Below are 5,783 nucleotides of genomic sequence, written 5' to 3' on the forward strand. Positions count from 1 at the left end.
TCCACAGTCAACACTCTTGGCACCAGTAGCCAGGAAATTAAAAGAAGTATTGCTATGGGAAAGTCTGCTGTTAGGGACCTTTCCAAAGTACTGAAGAGCAATGGTGTCTCTCTGGAGACTAAGGTGCATCTGACAAAGACCATAGTTTTTGCTATCACTTGTTATGCATCAGAGAGTTGGACGGTGACTAAGGAGGATAGAAGGAGAATTGATGCTTTGATCTGTGGTGCTGGAGAAGAGTATTGAATGTACCATGGACTGCTAGGAAAACAAACAGATTCATCCGGAAAGGGTCAAACCAGGTGGCTCCCTGGAGGCAAGGATTCTGAGGCTCCGTCTAACATACTTTGAACAGGTTGTAAGGACGGACCGGTCCTTGGAGAGTGACATCATGCTTGGTAGGGTGGATGGGCAGTGCAGGAGGGAAAGGCACTCTATGAGGTGGATTGTTTCAGTGACTGGGGTAATCAAGATGGATGAGTTGGAGATAGTGCGATTGGCACAGGAGAGAGCAGAGCTTAGGGCTGTTGTACATAGGGTTTCTATGAGTCACAAGCAACTCGACAGCACATACAACAACAACAACAGGATAAACCTGTTGGTTAATCTGGCAGTCTATGTTATATTCAATACCCTTCTCAAACACAACATCTCAAAGGCATCAATTCTCTTTCAGTCATCTCTAGTCATTGTCCAGCTCTCTGACACAACTTTGGAGAGGTCTCTGACAGACAACTTTAACAATGCAATTGGTCTCTTGATTTCCTGGCTGCTGGTACCAAGAGTGCTGATTGTGGAACCAACCAAACTAAAGCTGTTAAAATTTTCAGTCTCTTCACCATCTATCATGATGCTGTCAATTGGCCCAGTGGTGAGTATCTGTGCTTTCTTAATGTTGACCTTCAATACATATGGAAGGTTGCAGTCCTTGACCTTCTGCAGAAAGCACTTCAGATCCTCTCAGTTTTAGCAAGCAAAGTTGTGTCATCTGTATAATGCAGAATTTTGAGGAATCTTCCTCTAATCCTGATGGCATGTTCCTCTTCATAGAGCCCAGCCTCCTGGATGATCTTTTATGCATATAGACTGAAAAGGTATGGAGACTGAGTACATCCCTGACATACAATCTTCCCAATTTTGAACCATGTGGTGTCTCTGCTTTTCTAGACCAAGTAGAGGTTTTGCATAAGCACATTCCCAAGTAAATATTCAAGAATTTGAATGGTGATTATGATCCAGGAGCATTGGAGTCTATATATTTGAAGATTTTTCTCCAGATGTAAGAAATTATCAACACCAATTTATAGACAGGGAATTAGACTGGAAAGGATTGAAATGAGTCAGGATTGAGAAATTCCCTGTAAAATTCAACATGGATTTTTCTAAATAGCAAGAAGAAGAATTTACTCTCTACAAAGACTAGTTAGATGGTACATATAGAGTCTAGAATCCAGGAAGTAACCAACTAGAATAAATATAACTCAATGAAAAAGCTGGAAGGGTTCATATACTACAGGTCTGAGACTGACAGAAGGAAAGGCACGTAGGAAAAGGAAGTGAGAAAATTGTACCAGTACTCTTCTCCAGCTCACCAATTCTGAAACACAGTTTGATCAAAACCAAATAAAATTTAGTTTTATAAATGGAGATTTCTTTTTCCCCTACAGATTAAAACACACTTCAATAGAAGATATATTTTGTAAATATTTCAATAAATTAATTAATTGAACAGCTTCTCTTAAACATACGCCAGGGAGTAGTATTTCATTGGGACTCTATATTATAATTAAAGAACTATTATGCAAAGCTCAGTTGCTCTGCTGGGAGAAAAAGACCTATAATAATTATAGCCTTGGAAATATCATGGAAAATTTATATTCTGTCCTATAGTGTTTATAATTTGGAACTGACTCAGTAGCATAAAAACAACAAATCTCTTAAACAGGAATGTGAGTTAAATATCACAGTCTGGAAGGTAAATGTTCTAAAAGAAAATAATATTTCATTACCAAAATTCCAATATTTATTAACTTTTGAATCATTTGCTCCATTGGCCACTGAAATGACAATTCACGCGCAGTTTGTAGTATGGTTGGTAATTAGAACCCTGACAGAAGTTGTTCCCAAGTTTCTTATATTATTGGAAAGAAAATACTAAAAAAGAAAAAAGAAAAGAAATGGAGTTTGGAAAAATCATATACATGACACTCAACAGTAAATATTTAAGGGGAGAAATGACTTCAAAGATTATGTAGGTTTCAATTTGAAACACCATTCATAAACTGCCTATTTTGCTTTCAGAACTTTGAGAAGTTTGAAAGAATGAATCTAAATGAATTGCAATAGTCATGTCTACAATTCAGTTCTTTGTAAAATATGTACCATCCTATTAGTTAGGATAAGTTATTGATATTTTATTTAAAAATTAAATGCTAATTAATAAAGATATGTAACTTGCTCACCTCGTTAATAAGTAGTAGAGTTTCAATTCACATCTAACTGACTTGAAGAGCTAAATTATGAATTACTATGTGAAGGAGTTGTCTGGCATATTCTATGCTGTGTCTGCCCCAGTATATTTTTGTTCCCATTCCTGTCTTCTTCTGTGAAATCATTCAGAGGTTTTACATAGTCTCACATAGTTAAAAACAAACAAGCAAAAAGACCCAAATACCACCAAAACCCAGTAAACATTTACTCTAAAATACAGATTAGCATGAAGGTTGAGCATCAGGAAAATTTTATTATTAGATACAGAATAACTAGGTCTAAAAAGAGAGAAAATTAACTCATTGTGGGGGAAAATGTAATCAATATCACTGAATAAAAGGTATAGAAATGACCATATGGGATATATATATTCAGGCAAAAATCTTCTTGAGAATCAAACTATTGCTGCCTTCTTGTCTGTGATTCTGTTTACACTGTCCAGTTTATCCCTGATTTGGGTTTCTGGTAGATCTGTCTGTCTCATTTTATAACCATCCACATATAAGCTGCAATTATTTGAGCACATTGTCTTTGGAAAAAGGCATAATGCTGTGAAAGAAATAGGGTCAATGAAAGAGAAGATTCTCCATTAGACAGATTGACACAGTAACTCTAACAATGGAATGAAACTAAACAAACTTTTGATTTGTTGTTCAGAGTCCTTGTGAGTCATAGCTGATTTAAAGGCAGCAAATAATGACAAATACAGAAGATGATAAGACTTTATGTTACTGATGTTAGACATGTTATTAAAAGTGACAAGTACTTGGATAAATACATTATGCTTCATAAAGTAGAGGGCTAGTGAAAAAGAGAATCTTAATGAAATAGATCAACGCAGTGGCTACAACAATGCATTCAAACAGAACAATGTGAGTATGATGCATGACTTGATAATCATTGTTTTGTTGTATATAAGGTTGCTACGGAAATTCAAACCCACTAGTGGTTCTGAGGGAGAAAGATGGGCAATCTACCTTGTGATTCCCATACCAAAAACCTTCTGGAGGGTGAGCTATGACTTAATTCCAAGACAATGGCACATAACATCAACAATTATAATAGAAATGGTGCACTGGTTGTTGAATAATTAATTCCTTGCCTTACATAATTGACTTCTGGGTTGAGTTCCTGACCAACGAATCTCAAGTACAGTCATCACTTGTCTGTTCCTGATGCTTTGTTGCTGAGCAGATTTCAATAAAGCCTCTGGACTGAGATGGACTAGAAATTCAGTTGAAAGACACCAAGCACATATGTTTTGTACTGGTCTACACAAGATCATCATGAGTTTATTATCCAAAAAAGAAGACATTCAGATTTCTGTCACTACAGAGCAATAGAGTACAGACCATGATTACAGTTTTTAAATGTGTTTTATCCAGAGGAAAGTAATCTGAGAGAAAATAGATTGCATGGATGCTTTAAAGATCATTTTCTGACATCTCAGAATCAAGCCAGATTTTTGAAGAGGCTGGACAAAGGGAGTAGTAGGAAAGGACAAAGGAATATGAGAATGATTTGGTGGAAAAGTATCCAGTTATTTGTTCCATGGTGTTCCTTACCATGATGCTTGTCAGATGTCTTATGTTTGATGTTCAAGACAAGTTTCCTTGCTTCAAGCAATTGACAAGGTGTTTGTTTGTTGGATATACATATGTGTATACACACACACACACACACACACACATGTTCTTGTTGTTATGTACAGTTGAGTCACTTGCCATCCATAGCAACCCTATGTACAACAGCTCTGAAGTCTTCCCTGTCCTGAGCCAGTCTTACTAACTCTAAAACACCTACTCCTATTGTCTCAGTTACTGTACGAATCCATTTCATAAAGGAACTTCCTCCTGCGCTGTCCCTCCACCATTCCAACTATGATGTCCTTCTCCAAGACTGGTCCCTCCTCACTACATGCCCAGAGTATGTGAGTCAAAGCTTCAAAATCATAGCCTCCTTATTTTTTTTTTTAAAGACATTTATTATTGCACAATTACCTCCCCCTCCACCCCACAATATACCTCTTATTCTAGGCTATTGTAGTTGTATAACACCTAATTTTTTTTTTTAAGTGAGCTGGGAGAGGGAGACGGGAGGGGGGATAAAATTTGCTTCAATGAATGAATGAAAATCTAACTTTTCTGTAAGCTTTCTTTAAAATCACAATTAAAAGAAAATGCTTTATTAAAAAAAAAATCCTAGCCTCCACGGAGAAATGTGGTTTCCATCCTCTCCAAGAGAGACCTATTGTTTTCTTGGAGGCCCATGGTGTGTTCAAGACTCTTCACCAGCACCATACCTTAAAGGTATCAATTCTCTGTCATCTTTAGTCAGGGTGACTTGATCACAACCCTTTGCTCCTGGAATAATAATCTCACAGGTAGCTAATCAATTATGTAATAGACTTAACATAGGAAACTTTTATTATCTATGTCCTAAACTTAGACAATCATTTCCTATCATCCTAAATTTAGAGAACAATTTACTCTTGTCTTAAACTTAAGCATCTATGTCTGAAATCTTCCCACTATCATTGGGGGCCACTTGATGGCAACTAACAACAACCAGAGAATTGATGCCTTTGAGCTGTGGTGTGGGAGAAGAGTATTGAATATATACCATAGACTGCATGTGGAACAAATAGGTTTAACCTGGATAGCATGAAACCAGGTGCTCCTTGGGATCAAAGATTCTGAGGCTTCATCTGACATATTTTGGACATGTTGGAAATAGGGATCAGTCCTTGGAGAGGGCCGTCATGCTTGGAAAGGTGGAGAGAGTGCAAGAGAGGAAGACCCTCAATGAGATGTATCATAGACAATAAGATTGGCACAGAATAGAGCAGGTTTCAGCGAATGAACAGACCAAAGCTACACCACTTAGAAGAATATTTGCCCCAAAACAAAACTAGGCCCAAGTGCCACAGATTAAAATCACTCACCTTTGGCATGGTAGCATCACTTTCTATCCACTAGGGCAACAGAGCTCTCTCTATGTTATTGTTAAGTGCTGTCAATTCGTAGCAACCCTATGAATGAAAGACCTGAATACTTGTATAACTTCCATAGCTCCACCAAACACTGTCCACTATGAGTAGCCATTATTACATTTGACACATCAATATCACAGTGCTTAGCATCACAGCAACTCTAAGTTACCTCTGTACAGCAAAAGGATAGACCATTGCTATACCACTTATTCATTACGTTGTTGTTGTTATGTGCCGTCGAGTCATTTGCGACTCATAGCAACCCTATGCACAACAGTCCTAAACCCTGCTCTATCCTGCG

This window comes from Elephantulus edwardii, unplaced genomic scaffold, assembly GCF_000299155.1.
Source record: "Elephantulus edwardii isolate Elephantulus edwardi_28Jun2011 unplaced genomic scaffold, EleEdw1.0 scaffold00090, whole genome shotgun sequence".
NCBI classification, from domain to species: domain Eukaryota; kingdom Metazoa; phylum Chordata; class Mammalia; order Macroscelidea; family Macroscelididae; genus Elephantulus; species Elephantulus edwardii.